At 41.5% G+C, this 18,129-nt stretch overlaps 1 protein-coding gene across 50 annotated transcripts in view; it reads right to left on the reverse strand.

The window, feature by feature from the left end:
* RIMS1 (regulating synaptic membrane exocytosis 1) overlaps nucleotides 1-18,129 on the reverse strand; it is a 582,755-nt gene that overhangs the window by 31,333 nt on the left and 533,293 nt on the right. Inside the window, exon 1 of one of the 50 annotated variants that reach the window (XM_043439280.1) lies at nucleotides 9,328-9,467. The exons of the other annotated variants lie outside the window; for them this stretch is intronic. The gene's annotated coding sequence lies outside the window, so the exon portion shown is untranslated. Of the gene's footprint in view, nucleotides 1-9,327; nucleotides 9,468-18,129 lie in introns of those variants that run through there. 50 annotated transcript variants of the gene reach the window in all.

An 18,129-nucleotide genomic window follows, 5' to 3' on the forward strand; every position in this document is an offset into this window, starting at 1 on the left:
GGATCAATCTTTGTGAAGCTATAAAATTGGCAAATTGTCATCTTTAAGAGAAAGTTAACTCAGAGGTGTCAGCAGCCATCTCTTGTCTTTTGTATTTATAAAATTACGAGGTAAGAAATACAGGTAGTCAAAGAGACATCTTTAGTTCTGGTAGCTTTTAAAAATAATCCAGTTTCCATTTTATCAATAAGGACCTTGACTTCAAGAGTCCGTGGGATATTTTCAATGCAGTGGCAAAGAAGACAAATAAGTTAACTGGCAAACTTCCAGGGGATCAGCAGCCAGGAAATACTGTAGGAATCTCATACAGGTGGCAACTTAGTCACAAAACCATCCATCCTCACTACCCTAATCCTACCCAAGCCTTACCCGACTACCCCACAGACCTGCACCCAAACATCAGGAATTTTATGTGTTACTACACAGAAAGCAAGAGTGAGAGACTATGAGCTGCTTGAGGTGGCTGTAATCTTCCACAATACTATTATCTGGAAATATTTCAGCTTGTTATATCATAAAGTGAAAAAGTGAAAGTGTTAGCTGTTCATTTGTGTCAGACTCTTTGTGATCTCACAGACAGTAGCCTGCCAGGCTCCTCTGTCCAAGGGATCTCCAGGCAAGAACATTGGAGTGGGTTGCCATTCCCTTCTCCAGGGGATCTTCCTGACCCAACAATCAAACCCAGGTCTTCCTCATTGCAGGCAGATTCTTTACCATCAGAGCTGCCAGGGAACCCTCTTATATCATAACTGGAGGTTTATTTAGATTTCTGTTTACTCACCGTATCTGATTGGTACAAGTTAATTCATCAGCTTAATTTCTAACACCTATTCTACAGGATGGGAATAAATTTTTTTAAAAAGTAGTTTTATCTATTTATTGAATGATCATAAAGGTAATTTATGTTTTAAGAGGTAAAATATACCAATATTACAAATAGGCATAGAAGGAGTTAAGTTAGTTGATTCAAGAGAAAAATCTTCAGGTTCCACGTGGAAAAAGAAGAGTGAATTATTCAGCAGGAACAGACAGAGGGAGGCCGAGGAAGAGAAAGTAACTTTCCTGGGGCAAAAAAAAAAAAAAAAGACCACAAGAGTGAGGGTGGCTGTTTGCGCAGTGGATCCTGAGCAGCTGGTCCTTGTAAAGCAAACCACTCGGGCTGGCAGGGAGACCAACCCGAGCCTTGGAGAATGAGCCAAACAGGCAGCAAATGGGCAAGTTCAGTAAACAGTGGTGATTGGAGGCCTGGCCACACAGGTCTTGGGAGCAATTTGGGGTCTGGCTGTGCCCAGTGATGAGACTCCATGAGTGATAGGCACCCTACGTGCACACAAACAGGTCCACATGGGTCACTGGGAACCTGCTGGCTGCTCTCCACTGTGGTGGTTAGAATGTATTAAATGCTGTAGGACATCACTTATAGGTGGACTCTAAAACACAAGTGAACTTCTCTACAGAACAGAAACAGACTCACAGACCTAGAGAACTGACTTGTGGTCGATAAGTGGGGATTGGGTAGAGGAGGGGTGGATTGGTAGTTTGGGATTAGCAGATACAAACTATTACACATAGGATGGATAAACAACAAAGTCGTACTATATAGCACAGGGAACTATATTCAATATCCTGGGATAAACCATAGTTGAAAAGAATATGAAAAATAATATATATATACACACACACACACATATATATACACAACTGAGTCACTTTGCTATACAGCAGAAATTAACACAACACCGTAAATCTACTATGCTGCTGCTGCTAAGTCGCTTCAGTCGTGTCCGACTCTGTGTGACCCCATAGATGGCAGCCCACCAGGCTCCCCCGTCCCTGGGATTGTCCAGGCAAGAACACTGGAGTGGGTTGCCATTTCCTTCTAAATCTACTATACTTCAATACAAAAAATAAGTGTTAAATAAAACATAAAGTTTCACATCCAAATAGCAAAAGAAACCCTTAGGAAATTAAAAAAGAAATGCACGGTGGGTAAAAAATTTGTAAATAAGAATATTAAAAATTTGAGGTCTTTCATTTTCACTCTTCTACCTTCCATCTTCAGAAAATCAGATGAACAGAATTTGAAATATACAATATAAGAAAAGCCTAAAATGTGTACAGATGAAGGGAAACTCTGATGACCAAGACTCACCAATCCACAGCACAGCATCACCTGTATCTTAGGGCATCTAAGGAGTTAACTGAACTGGGTCAAGCACAGTATTTAAAGATTCTGTTGCCAAAACATAAATGTTCCTGAGCTGATACCTAAGCATGAACAGAATGAAATGTGAACCACATGAGGGATAGGAGTTATGCACATGTTATTGATACTAATTTGACATTCTTAGCAAAGTCAGTCACTCTGCCTCTCATTTTTCCAGTTATTGTTTATTATTCTCAAGGCATTGTCCTAACTTGACTGTACCATAAAAGAATGACAGTCCTGAGAGTCTGAGCTAGAGAGGCGTTAGGTGTTAATGACACAAAAATGTTTGGACTTTGGTTCAGCCGCAGGCTATAGATTGAATGTCTGTGTCTCCCATCCCACCAGCTAATATATTTAAACCTGCATTGTGGTGGTACTTGGAGCCAGGGCTTTAGGCAGGTAATTAGGTCATAAGGGTGAAGCCCTCATGAATGAGGTTAGTGCCCTTATAACAGAGACCCCAGAATGCCTGCCTGCTCCTTCTACCATGTGAGGTTACAGAAAAAGATGGCCATCTGTGAACCAGGAAGCAGGCAATGCTGGTGCCCTGACCCTGGGCTTCCAGCCTCCAGAAGCAAGTTTCTGCCGTTTACAATCCACCCAGTTTATGGCATTTTTGTTAAAGGAGCCCAAATTGACTGAGACATTACACCCTGTCAGGTGGAGACAGATAAACACTACCAAGATTGCAGAGCTGGTAACTCTTTTCCTGGAGGGAAAACAACTGGATACAGCTGAAAACAAACCTGACATTTTCCTCACTAGAGCAGAAGTAAATTTATAATATTAAATACTTTTCATAATATACCTTGAGGCTTATGTGATATGAAAGCAGTAAGATAATTTCATACTGGCAATAATTATTTTCAGTTCAAATGAGGATTAAACGAATACAAAAATTAAACACAGAGCTGAAATCCTAAAATGAATACAATTAGGTGGATTCAACTGGTGCATTTTAGAGTAGAATAGATCTGAAATTTAGCACCGGGACTTTAAAAATGAGTGATCTCATCCAAATTCTTTATTTAAAGGGACAAGATGTAAATCCTTAGCTGGTGGCCACATGGCTTCTAAAGCCACAGTGAAGATCACAGCCTCAAACTTTCTGCTCCAAACTCTCTGTCTGGCCTCTATTGTAGATGAAATTGCAATTCCCATTTTGTAAATAAAAGAAGAAGAAGATGAAGAATCTGACCATGAAAGCAGTGAGGCCCTGAGTGGACTGTTTCACGAAGAACAGACATTGTCACACTCCATTTATTCACACTTGAACAGACCAAGTCCAACCTCCAGAGATTCGAGCATCCCTGCTACAATAAATGGTTACCTAACAGGTGGTGTCTCCTGGAGGCAGCCACGTATGGTGTCCTTTAACGAACAAGGATCCGCGTCACTGTGCAACAGATATGGTCTAGAGACATGGCTCTTAGTTCTACAATTCTCCTTAAGCCAGGAAGGATTTGTCTGCAAATTTAAATCTGAAATTCTACAGTAAAAGGCTCTTGATAATGCTTCTTGAAATTACCCCTAAAATAAAACAAAAGGAGAGAAACACTGTATGTCCCTGGTACCTAAATTTTTGAAAAGTTGATTTCAGCTGAATTTCTCTGCAAACAAATTCACATTTTTTGAAAGATACTAAGCAGTCAAGCAGTTAAACAGTCAAGTTCTAAATCAATCTGAGGAAAAAAAAACATTTTTATAGACTTTACAGATCAAGAAAACATCTACTTTTTGCTTCCCTGGTGGCTCAGAAGGTAAAGAAACTGCCTGCAATGCGGACGACCTGGGTTCGATCCCTGGGTCAGGAAGATCCCCTGGAGAAGGGAATGGCAACCCATTCCAGTACTCTTGCCTGGAGAATCCCATGGATAGAGGAGCCTGGAGAGCTACAGTCCATGGGACTGCAAAGAGTCAGACATGATTGAGCAACTAACACACACTCTTTGCTAAGTTAAAGACAATAAAAACAAACAAAATAAAAGAACTCTGGAAGGCAGGGGTGAAAATAATCATCTTAGGAATACCTTACAATTCTTATGAGAAAAGTTAAACATCATGGAAGTATAGACCAGTACTTTCAATTTTAGAATGAGACACTTCTCTTTAACCGTTATATTTTCCTCTCAAGGGCACTGCAAGACAATGCCAATATGGAAAGTCGCTTTTCCTGTTTTCTTGCAACCCAACGCATCACAATCATATTCATGTAGAATTCCACTATTTGTAAAATACTTTCAATTAGTTGAGGAAGGAACCACATTTTGACTTATTAATGACAGCATTTGTAACCAAACACTAGGAGAGCATATGACTGGGAAAAACACAGTGAAATGTCAATTAAACAAAATATGTAAGACCGGACTCATAACAGACCCTCAGATCACACACACTCACACACACACAACACATACACACACATAAATAGGACTAGTAGCTTTCATTGTTATAAGCCCTTTACATGCTGTATATTAAAGTTAAATAACAGTTTAAAAATCAACGAGTTTTTCACATCAGGGAAAATATCCTCGTTAAAGAAGAAATATTTTCCTTAGCATCTGTTTGTCTTTACTTTTCCAAGAGGACAGATTTCTCCCAGGCTCCCTCCCTTCCGACTCCATCCTCCACCTCCTCCGTATCAGGACCATTGTAAACACCTCCCCCACCTCCTGCAATGTTCCTGCCACTCACTTCCCCTCCTCTTCTTCTCTACCTTATTCTCCTAAACTTTACTCTTTAACCCCCAGAAACATTTCCTTCCAGGGTGGTGGATTCAAAATTGAAGGGAGGTGAGCATCAGCTGGTGGGGGGGAAAAATATACAAGCAGTTCTAACTCAGCAGGATGCTGGTGTGGCTGTTTAGTCACTCACTCATGCCAGGCTCTTTGTGGCCTCATGGACTGTAGCCCACCAGGGTCTTCCATCCATGGGATATCCCAGGAAAAATATATTGGAGTGGGTTGCTATTTCCTTCTCCAGGGGAGATCTTCCTGACCCAGGGATTGAACCTGCGTCTCCTGCATTGGCAGGCAGATTTTCTTTTTTTTAAACCACTGGACCACCAGGGAAGTCTCATCCAGCAGGATAAGAAGTGCAGATATGCCCAAGAGATAAGACAAAGGACAGAGTTAACACCCCTGCCACAGTGAGTTAATGAACTTCTCTCAGAGGAGGAGACATCTGAGTTGTATATTGAAGGTTAAAGAAAACGCTGAACAGATGAGCAATAGACAAGGCATTCAAGACGGTGGGCTGAAGCGTCCCCCAAATCTCTCCACTAAGTAAGCAGGAATGGCTGTACCTCTAACTCTTCATTATCTGGAATATGTGTCTGATTCTTTATGTCTGTAATACCTGCAGTCTGGAATGTTTTACCTTACTTCAATTGTGTGTTTAAAGTTCACAATAAAACAAAACAAAACACTGGCTTTCTCTCAGTGCAGATTCTGTCTGGATCCCTGGCAGCAAGATCCCTCAATATAGTATAGGAGAAAACCAGGGGACCACAGTGTCCCCCTGCCCCACTGGAAATCTTGGAAAATTAGTGAGAAAGTATAGCAGAGATGGACAAAGTCATATGATGCTATAGCTCTCCTCTTAGCACTAAATCTAAACTTCCAAATCTAATCTTTTCTTTGCATCTTTTAGTCAAATACTCTTTCTTCTGCCCTTTAAAAATGGTTTCTCCTAAGATTCATCTTTGATGTAGGAGTTTACAGCCTTGTGTGAGGACCTCCCAAACTCCTGGCCGACATGAACAGATCACCACTAGTGGTTAACTCCTATCACGGTAGCTCCAATCTCAGTGGTCTGCTGGGCTGCGTTGGTCGCTTCAGTGGTGTTCGACTCTGTGTGACCCTGTGACTATAGCCCGCCAGGCTCCTCCTGCCATGCGCTTCCCCAGGCGAGGATGCTGGAGTGGGTTGCCATGCCCTCTTCCAGGGGATCTTTCTGACCCACAAGGACTGAACTCAGCTGGGTTCCTTATGATCTGAGCCACCAGGGAAGCCCTCCAAACTCAGCACCTTTCTTAGATTTCATTCTGAATTTCTGATGTGTTTCTTCCATTGTCACCTAAGAAATCTGAGCAGCCCCTCGGGTTCATAACAAGTTGGAGGATTCTGATGGTTTTGTTCTGTGTCTCCTGGGCTGGGCTACAGTCCTGGTCATTCAATCAAACACACATCTAGGTATACCTTGTAGGTGTGATTAGAAGACATACTCGGTTGACTTTAATAAGGGGGACTATTTCAGGCAATCTGGATGATTTAAAGGCTTCAAGGGCAGAACTAAGGCCCCTCTGGTTGGGGATACCTCCCACGTGGGCTGTAGCTCCAGCCATCCCTGGGGCCCTGGGCTGTCCAAACTCGGGGCTGCCCTGTGGATTTCGGACCTGCCCCACAACCACAGAAGCCCGGTAATAAATCTCTTAATGTCTATCTCTGACAGATTCTGCTCCTCTGGCTGAACCTGATTGGCAGAGCATCACAGATCCCAAGAGGTCTTCTCTCCTAACGCCCCATTTCTGTTAAAGGGGCTGCCACTTTCCCACGTTCGAACCTGGTTATCTTTGTGACTCTTCCACCTCATCTTCTCCACCCGTTCCTTCCTTCTTGCTTCCATCACTCTCCTTATGTTGAGATGCTTGTCATTTCAGCTGGGGTCTATACAACCACAGCAGATTAACTTGCATAAAGATGTTGGTTGTTGGTCTCTGGCTCCTGTGTGCCTGGCTGGTGTCCCTGCGTTTTATTTCCACCAACTCTGCCTCATCTGCTTCTCTCTGTTCCCCGACAGCAACCTTCTGCACCAACCAGGCTGCCTCTAGCCTGTTCCTGATGTATGAGCTGACGTTTTCTGCCTCCAAGCTGCACTTTATCCTACTTACTTGAGATGACCCCTGCCATTCCTTTAAGACCACCTCAAGCATATACACTTGCAATCCAGTCAGACCAGCCTAAGCTACAGTGACGCTGCTCTTTTCACGCCTGCATTGGTGGCGTCCCTAAAAGTTACTTGGTAATTGACTATAAACTGCTCTATGAAAACACTTAGATGAACGTGATAGACTTTAAATAAAATCCTCCACTTACATGTAATTTTTCTTCTGGATATGCTTTCATGCCTCTCCCCTTAGCATCCTCCTGGTCACAGAGTGCTTTATGAGACACAAGTTTCTCCCAAAAATATTTACTGAGTGAGCCGCTGACTGAATCTTGTAACTAAAGCTGGGAGCATTAACTGCGCATACACCTTCAGAGATTAGCCCAAAGCGGTTCCTAATCACTGGCCACTCAGATTAAAAAAATAAAATCCAGAACACACTGATTCTGCACTGTTAGTCTTACACCAAGTTTAAAGTGTGAAGGAAAAAAAATACACTTTTTGAAAAGAATCTAAAAAAAAAACAAACAATAGTGGATACACATGTAGCTGATTCACTTCACTATACAGCAGAAACAAACATCACGATATTAATCAACTATACTCAAATAATTTTTAAAATATACTTTTTAGTTCAGTAGAAAAATGATTTCTTACTGCCCATTAATAATAAGCACATATAAGAAGAGGCCATTTCACTCAGTTGGTTAAACATGAAGATGTTGTGAAACCAAACAGATGCTAAGATTCCTTTTGAGACAAATGACTTAAGCTAAACTGGGGATTAGGGAAGGGAAAGATAAAAATCATGACATATTACAACCATCCTAAGCATGTTTATACCTTCTTTCTGTGGATGAGCCCTGCTTCTGAAGTCGTGTGAAGTGTTAACTGGAACTAAAATCAGAAATTAGTTCTATACACGTGTTAATCAGAATATAAAATAAGCATACAAACAAAACACAAGTCTTATGGTGAAGACTTTGCTAATGTATGAAAGCCTCTACATGTCCCACAGATTCTGATTTAGAGGTTATTTAAAAAATTTTTTTAGAAAGAAGCAAGTAACAAAGTGTTATTTTATGGTTAGTCTTTGAAGAGCAGCACTGTTTATGACTATGTGCAACTACAACTACCCTTTTCTAGAAGATTCTCAGAATGGCTTTGACACAAGGTCTAGTGATGACAAACGACACTTCTAATTTCAGCCAGATCTTCTGTGGCAACAGCATATGGGTGAAGAAGAAAATGAATTAGGGGGAAAGATGACCAGATTACACTTCTGCACATGAACTATCTGAAAGCACAAAATAAGCCTATTTTAAAATTTTATTTAGACTCTTAAAATGTATGTTTTCTTTTAATCTAAAGATAGTTAAACCATACTTATCATTTGAGAATTTTGATTAATTTCTCTGAAATATGGCTGAGAAAGATCTTCAAAAATAGGTAGTCTTAGGAAACAATAACAACAAAAAACTATAAATGGTATTAAATAAGGCAGCTGAAATGAGTCATCATTAAGTTATTTACACAAAAAAGTTACATTTCTCTGGCCCTTGCCTGGCTATAACACATGAAAGGCAAAGTTTTTGGAACCTAACATGATTTACAATTTTAAAAAGTAACAAAAATAAACTTTTAAATTTCCAAAATACATGTCCATATAAATGTATTTGTATTTATTTGTATATAAAAGGATTACGTGATATGCAAAGCAGTTGATCCAATTTTAAATACAAATCAAATAGCTTTAAAGAAAAATATAATTTTGTGATAACACTACGAGGTAAGCTTGAGTTGAAGCACTGCTCAATTTCAAATCCAGTTTTAAAATCCTGTAAGCCTAGGTCTAAAGTTATCATATTTAGACATTACGATTTTTTTTTTTTTCATGTTGAGTCTATTTATTTATTTATTTATTTATTTATTTTTTTAATATTTTTATTAGTTGGAGGAGACATTACGATTTTATAAATACACCCAGAGCAGCAACATCCTTCTGTATGTACTTCATCCACTACATTACTTTTACATTTTTTTCTTTTTCATTCAATTATTAGTACTCTAATAATAAAGTATAATATACTTTTGCAAAAACTGCTTACACATTTTTTGAACATATCAGACAAACAGGAATTTGGCTTTTGGTTTTACTTTCACAAGACGTTATACATCAACTAACAAACTCCTCTAAGGGCTCAGTAAATCCATTTACAGAACAGACTTACCTTGTTTATCTTGAGAAAATGAAGAATCAGCATTAGGTTGTCCTCAGAGGAAAACTGAAGCCAAAGCAGCTTTGACCTGGCTTAAATAACTTGTGCTGCCTTGGGGAGGAATATCGGAGCTCTGAGAAACCTTTCCTTTCTCTCTCTCCCCCCACAACCCCCTCTCCCCCGCCCTCCTTCCTCACACTTACAACAGGATGATTAAATTGCTTCTGCCAGGAGTGTTTCTTCCAGAGGCTATTATATTATACGACCATGAAGTGACAAATCACTCGGTAAATTTGCTATGTATCATCTCATAATTTGAAAACTGCTAAATAGCACAATTTGAAAGCTGCTACATAGTCACAAATTTTTCAACAAACTACATAATGAAGACGTATTTAAATCAAATGAACTGAAAATCTGCTTCTTAATCTATGAAATGCCATGTAGCTTCTCTAGTATTTAATAGAAAGTCAAGAAGTAAAGCTCAGGGCTTAACACATGATTTCCAGGGTAAATCTGTTTAAAGGGCTTTTAGAGGGTCAAGAGGAAGGTCCCATATGGATCTCTTGCCCTGGTGCTTATAATACACATGTAATACACCCAGGCATCAAGAGCATCACCTTCCAGATGCACTCAGGGGCTTTCTCTGCACCCCACCCTGCCAGGAGACAGCTCTAGGGCAAAGGAGACGGTAAAGCATAGGAAAGGTAAACAGCCCAACTCTTGCTGAACATTTTTTACACACCAAGCTCACTGCTTCCCACACATTTCTGTTCACCCTCCTCCAATTTGCTGGCATTGCTGGGCTTGCTGTGTTTTACAAGAACGAGGACACAGGCCCAGACTTCAGGAGCAGTTAGTATTTACATGCAAAACTACCACCGGCCGCAACATCAAGCCCTTGAATGCCACTTCCAGCCAAGTCTGCTTCCTTCCAATCGAAGTGGCACTGTAAGCCCTTTCATCATGATGGGGAAAATGGCAGTGGCAGAACCATTTTACGAGGATCAGGTTTGGTTGTTTGTTTGTTTGTTTTTTGCTTTTTTGGATAAGAAACAGGCACTATTTGAAAGATAGGAACCTTTTTTTTTTTTTTAATAGCAGATCCTTTTCAGAGTCGGGGGTAAACTGTCACAAAGAACCAAGCAAAAATATCTTCAAATGCTGTTATTACAGTCACCCCAATGATATAATATTTTAACACTATTTGGTAGGCAATACATGTATTATTCTGGGTTATGGAGTTGACTATGTGTAGCTGCTTATTTTGTCTTGTTTTGACCATGACTGTGTCTCTTCCTATCGTCCCTTTTCACCTTAAAAATGAGCATGAAAGCCGTCAGGATGGCCGAGCAGAGAGAACAGCATCGAAACATGTATATTATCTAGGGTGAAACAGATCACCAGCCTAGGTTGGATGCATGAGACAAGTGCTTGGGCCTGGTGCACTGGGAAGACCCAGAGGGATCGGGTAGAGAGGGAGATGGGAGGGGGGATCGGGATGGGGAATACATGTAAATCCATGGCTGATTCATGTCAATGTATGACAAAACCCACTACAATATTGTAAATTAATTAGCCTCCAACTAACAAAAATAAATGAAATAAAAAAATGAGCATGAATAGGTGAGATATGGCAGGGTGATCCTACTCACTAGTAACACAGGACAGTCCTGGTTTGTGAACGCTGTTGTAATATGTTATTAATAATGTTTCCTTTTCACTCACCAAGACATTCCAGTCTGGGTGATCAATTATCTAGTCCACATACATATACCAATATGAAAAGGAGAACAGTAACAAGTTAAACTAAACTAAACTAAACTTGCCTCAAAACAATTCCAGGTGACATTGTGAAATTTCATTTAGACAGTTATTTAAATCCTAAGGCTTGAAAACACCAAAGAACAGAAGCCCATGCAACTCAACAGTCTAGCCTGGAGGCTCTGCGGGGCACGGCGCATGCGTTCCAGCGCTCCGGGAACCTGGGGTGCTTACCTGGGTCTTTTGCATGGGGAAACGTATGTTTGTGCTGACGGAACCACCTCTGTCGGCACAACTGAAGCAGTTAAACTTGAGGCCAGAATAACTGAAAAGGGACAAGGTTATAAGAGAACTTTCTAATGTAAAACAGCACATACATGGGCAGTCTTTCATGACCAGCAGGGAACCCCTCAAACTGCTACTTTGCTTCCTTTGGATGCTCTTCAGAGGGGTGGAAGGTGGCAGCCCACCCATGACCCTGGACATCCTGCCATGAGAACTGGGTCCCTCCGATCAACAGCAGCTTCCCTCAAAGGGTGAAGTCCTTCCACTTTGGACTACGTAACGCTGTCTGTTAAGAGCATCTCTTTAATACGATGCGTTCCATGTGCAGCCAAAATGAGGAGCATAGAGAAAAACCAACCAAAGGGATTTAGAGATGGGTGGGCACAGACCTCACTGACCATAGTGTGCATCACAGTAGCATGTGGAGCGGACCGATAGGGGTCCTCCTCTGTAACAGAATGTTCTGGACAATGACAGAAGGACGTGATCTCACCGGGCCTGTGGCTGGCACAGCAGCCCACCTCTGCCTGTGCGGGGGCTGCAGGAATCCACGGGCTGGGTGCACTTCCTACAACTCGAGGGGCAGACGCTGGGCAGAGGCCAAAGGAGCAGATGCTGTGGGGGCTCTGCCCAGTCCCCTGGGCAGTTCCTGTTCCCAGATGCAAGACTGCTTCTTCCTGCAGGACCCGTGACTCTATGGGGGCCCTGGCTGCTGCTGGCTGGGCCCACACAGTAAAGAGGCTTCAAGTTCCAGGAAGGTGAGGACCCTGGAAGCAGTGCCCAGTCGACAAGGAGTGGGGCTTGCTGGATAAACGCCAGCTTCCTCACCCTCAAGGAGACACCTCTACACCGTCTCCCACAGAACCCCAATGGGACAGGGCCCCAGTTGCTGAGGGCACTCACCCACTAAATAACACACTTTACACTGACTGCCTTTTCCTGTCTCACTGCCCTGGAATCACCTCTAAGTAAACTATCTGCACTCAGACTTTTGACTCAGGGTCTGCTTTCAGGTGAGTCCAATCCACACAGCTGCCAAAGAGAAGCTTATTTTATTTTTTAGGGCTGGAGAGATACATGGTTTTAGCAGATGTTTGGGGAATGTGGAAAAATTTTTTCTTTGTAAATTCATTAGTATTTTACAAAGATTAGAATAACATAAGTTTCACTTGACATAAACTATAATGACAGGCTTTCCATAGACAGCAAGTGACAAACACACGTACAGAAGTTTCCTTCAGCTCTTCATCCTTTATAGTGTGGACATTCATGCACGACCCTCTACCTCAACTACTTCTAGAGGTATAAACAAACCTCCAGCAGGGGCTTCCCTGGTGGCTCAGTGGTAAAGAATATGCCTGCAATGCAAGAGACGCAGGTACGACCCCTGGGACAGAAAGATCCCCTGGAGGAGGGCATGGCAATCCACTCCAGGATTCTTGCCTGGAAAGTCCCATGGACAGAGGAGCCTGGCAGTTTCAGTCCATCGGGTTGCACACAGTCAGACACGACTGATGCAACTTAGCACACACACACACAAACCTCCATCAACAGGGAAATATATGCCAATGGTCTGCTTCCTTGTCATAGTGTAGCAAGAAGTAGAAACTATGTCAGAAGGGAAACTAGAGTGAGAAAACATTGAAAGATATGCATAAACCACACAGAAAGCACAAAGGATGCCTCTGACCAGCTCAGGGCAGAAAAAGGGGGGCTCCAGGGGTATATGAATGGGGGCAGGAGTGGGGCTTGCCCTGTGAGCCAAGGAGGTGGGAATCCTGGAGGGGAGAAGGCAACACCTGCAGTAAAGACAGGTGTGCTCCCTGGAAGCCGATGGAGAGGCACAGGGGTCCCCACCACCAGCGCGTCTCACGAGACTCGGGGCCGTATGAGGAGCCTCCCCCACACCAACAAGTCCTAAATCAGGTAATCTTTACCATCAGCTACAGGAGGCCTGGTGCCGCCTGAGAAGAAACTTTCTAACTCCCCCAACCTCTCCTTAACCTGCTTGCTGATGCCCCCAAATGCCTCCTTTTAAGGAAACTACATTTATTACACAATTAGAAAAAGAACACAAACACCTGGTCAAAGAAATTTTAACTGTATCTCTCAGCATAAAAGCAAGTGACTGTATGCCTTCTAAATTTTCTGTGTATCTTAAATAGTGCTTAATGAATAACTTTTTAAAAAAGGGAGTCATTGCCAATGAAAAGACATATATATCCAAATCCTTTTGAAAAGAAGATAGTTAACAAGTCTTTATTTAAAATCCAAATACTTCTCTTTATCCTAACATTTTCTTGCATTTACTCTTGCCTTTCCCCCCTTGCTGGTCCCTTGCTCCAAAGGAACAGGTAAAGCTTTCAATCTGCTGATCAGATCATTCTACATCTCTGTGTAGAAACCTTCCTTGAAATCCTGCTGGTTTAAGACGAAACCGAGACCTTAAGCATGGTCCTGAGACCCCTTCCGACCTGCCCCCCACCTGCTCTCAGGGCGGCTCTCACGCCACTCTCTCCCCTCCTCCCCAGACCACAGGCTCCTGCCCTTTCACCTTCTCAAAATCTGTATCAGCTTTCCCAGCACCAGTCTTTACCCACAGTATTTCTTTTGCTGAAATCCCCTTCCTTTCCCCGCACCCATCTGCCCTGACTGCCTCGACTCGTCCTGCAGGACCTGGAGGAAACCTCACGGCCACCAGCCCAGGCTGGGCCCCTTTCAAGGCTTTCCCAGAGTCCTGCAAACCTTCAGAACACCCAATGTGCTGAGAAGACCACCTGTGTCTGCCTGTCCCACTGGAAGGTCCAGAGGGATCTGTCCCACTTAGGACACATCCCCTGAGCCCAGCACAATGCCTGGCACACAGCAGATGCTGTATAAATACATTCACAATAAATGAACAAACCAATGAGCCAAGGTCTTCCAGCCCCAATTTCCATATTCTTTGTGTCATCTCTCTCAGAACAGGAGCAATTGGACAACTGAACCCATGGGGGAAAAAATGACATGAATAAAAGTGAATGAAAAGTTGGTTAGAAACCAAATTTTGAAAACATAATTTTAGAAGGGCTCCTACTATTCATTTTTAACTTACCCAAACAAATGGAAGTTTTGAATGAGGCATTTTTATCAAACGCAGTTCTTTTGTTTGATATATGAATATATGAAAGAACTGAGGTTAAAATTAGTATGAGTTAAGTTTCGGACATATTTATACAGCTTGGTTTGTTAACAAGTCTGTATTTGGTGTCATTTTTTTCTCAGTATACATAATTAAGTGCTTTAGTGTCCGATTTTGCATTTGTAATTCTGTCTGCTCATTTTCTTGAAAAAAGCTTTCCTTAAACTTCAGACCCTACAAAATAGAAATCTGTCTGGGATGAGTACAATAATGTCCCCCACCCTCCAAAAGATGTCTGCACCCTAATCTCTAGAACGTATGCTATGTTCATGGTGAGTTGGAATCACGGTTGCAGATAGAATTGTTTGCTAATCAACTGACCTTAAAATAAGGAGATTATCCTGAATCATCAGGATGGAGGGCAGTATTATCCTAAGGGTCCTTACAAGAGGAAAAGAGACGCAGGTCTGAGTAAGAGTGACGTGATGGCTTTGAAGGAGGAAGAGGGCTGAAGGTGAAGGAGTGATAGCAGCCCCAGGAGACTGGGAGGCAAAGACGCGGATTCTCCCTGTAGCCCCAGGAAGAAACTCAGCCCAACCCACATCTTGACCCGCTTTGGACTTCTGACCTCCAAGATTGCAAGATAATACACTTCTGCTGTGTTTTAAGCAACTACATTTATAGTCACCTGTTACAGCAGCAAAAACAAATCAATACACTACTACTATAAGATTACTCAGAAAGTTATTACTCTGCAAAAGAGACGTCCATAAAGTTTACTTTCATTTAAACGATGATCTCATGATCCAAATCCTAAGAATAATTATAGAAGGTTTCCAAATAATTTTGAAAAAATTACCATTTATAAGGATTTCTCAGGCCAAGAAACATAATTTACTACAGATGCTGTAAGTTCACACCTATAGACAACAGAGTCATTGGCAATTAGAACACATTTAGTCAAATGTTTGTTAAGCCCCCCAAGGGGAACAATATACACATATAAAAACTGCCTTCCTCCTCTCTTTAGATATACACAGATGCACACACATTTTCCCCTTAAGACTCTACACAGACAGACCTACACTGAAATGCTAACACTACCACTAGATAACGTCTGGCAAGTTGTTAATCTGAAGTTTCCTTTTGTGTAAAGTGGAAATAGCTTAGTTTTCTGGAATAAATAGAAATGATGTGAAGCACCAAGGGCAGGCTCTGACACCTAAAAGACAAACAGCTGTTACATTAACAATAACTTGGTATTTATGGGTTTTTACTTGAAATAATATTGCACTGCAGACCCTTTGCATTTTCTCACAAATAAGGATTCGGGCTAGTAACATTTCCATATATGCCTGAAATGGAGAAGGAAATGGCAGCCCACTCCAGTATTTTTCCCTGAAAAATTCCATGGACAGAGGAGCCTGGAGCACTACAGTTCATGGGGGTGCAAAGAGTCAGACATGGCTGAGCACGCACACATATTCCTGAAAAATGGTTGCTAATAGGAAAGCCATTTTATAAGGAACATAGAGACACAGTGCTCTGATTAGAAGCCAGGTGATAAAATACAACACAAATTAACCTTAAAACAACACTTAACTTTACACAAAAGGGCTGTATCATTGGAATTTGAAGAGTCAGCCCGACGCTAACAGGTAAATTGTCCTCTTCTAGCCTCCCATTAAAGCAAGTATATATACCTGATAAAGTTCATACAACTTGTTAAAAATCCATGAACACAACTGCATATTACGTTTTGAACCTAGAGAATATAGAATTCTTCCAGAAAATTGGGCAAAACAAATTTTTTACGTTGGGTCATTGTCAAGATTTTTAACAGTAATTTTTCACACATGTACTTATGGAGAAAAGGTGACTTTATAAACACAATAACATATATTTGAAACCCAACCTTTGTAACTAATGTCTTCTGAGCATTATTTATTTCACATGACCCTTGAAGGAAAATTCTTGTCATTTAGGCAGGTAAACTTTGTTAGTTTACACATGATTTAGAAGAAATGCAAGTCCAAGTATAATAATTAATTAAATTCCCTGTCCTAGAAAGGTTTTGGTGACTCTATGACTCCATGGATGCTAAATGTTAATTTAATAAACTTTGTCATTTATGCTGGATTATGTTACTACTTGAAACACTCAGTATTAAGCAGGGCCACTGAAGATCTGAAGATGTGTCTAACTGGCCAGGAATTATTTGAAAAGGTCATTATTCAGAAAAATAAGGTGAATGGCTTTCTAATGATATGACTGAAACTAGAGGTGAGGCTCAAAGACAGATGGCTGGTGGGGATTCTGACTTGGCTGGCTTCTTACATGCCTTAACTGACATACTGGCCTGAGGATGTCTCATCAGAGCTGACGGTAATGCTGGGGCTGGGCTACGCACCCTGCAGGCGGTCAGTGTGGTATCTGAAGACCATCTAGGCACGGAACCATCATACAGGCAGTTACGTACCGGAAGCATGGTGGAGCATGATGAATGAGAAGGTAGGCCTCCACACTCACCTTTCCCCCTGTGTCTCCTCCCACAAGGCAAAGGGTGTCTCTCTTGTCTGGTCAGCTGCCTCTCCCTCTTGCCTTCTCAAGGACCGAGCTCTAGGAAGTAATTCTCTCTTCATTTTTAATCTTAAATTTTTCCTTTCATTAGAATATACGATTTTCAAAACCCATACTTTTCACTGACAAACTTAACAGGCCCCTCTTCTGTGTTCATAACTTAAGAAATTACATTTAAACAATGTTTCCTGTATCTGTCCCCATATAAACTCTAGGTATGTTTGGTATCTTGCAAACAAGAATTTCTCCGCAATTTATCAAAGCAGCCTTGGCTTATCAGAAATTGTGGAATCTCAGTAGCCCCTTCTAAGTATTTCTTCCAGTTCTCATGCAAATATGCAGCATTACTTTGCATTAAGAACACTCACTGGAATGTTTCTGAGACAAGCATCATCACCCTAGAATCTTAAAGATCTCTCTAGCACTTCCCTCCACCTCCCCTATTAGACACCGTCTTTAATTATACTTTGTTGAACTATATTTTCTGAAGGCTGTTTCTTATCACCAGTATTAGCACTATTTTTTCCTAACCCTAACTTCATTCAGTTCTATGAAAAGCAGAAGAGAAGACTACATTCCTGTCGTTACACAAATTCAGCTCTTGCTTTGCTACATAACTCTGTGGTACAGCCAAGAGGTGTGACTCCTCTGCAAATGAATCTCCCTCACAGGGAGCAGCTGCATTTTGGGGGGTCAGCGAATGACACGTGACTGGTAGGGCTACACAAAAGCGAACCACGAAGTGATATAAACCATTGATGCTTTGCTTTCTTCTTTTCTCAATCTCTGTAAATAATCTGACTCAATGTATTTTTGCACTTAGGAAAAAAAGAAAAACCTTGAGTGGAATGACTGTCAATCACCAATATCAGAATGCGGAATTATAACTAAGATGGTTGTTAGCATATTTAGTTTCAAGTTTATAGAAATGCTAAGTGTTTGATAGTACATATCTGTAAAACTCAAGTAAAGGAGGTTTGCATCAAAGTTTTTGAGACTTCTTGAGAACCGGGAGAGCAAAGAGAAGTCTTTTCTTGGGAAGATCCCTGGTAAAGATCCTTCAT

Source organism: Cervus canadensis, chromosome 20 (assembly GCF_019320065.1).
Source record: "Cervus canadensis isolate Bull #8, Minnesota chromosome 20, ASM1932006v1, whole genome shotgun sequence".
In the NCBI taxonomy this organism is placed as follows: domain Eukaryota; kingdom Metazoa; phylum Chordata; class Mammalia; order Artiodactyla; family Cervidae; genus Cervus; species Cervus canadensis.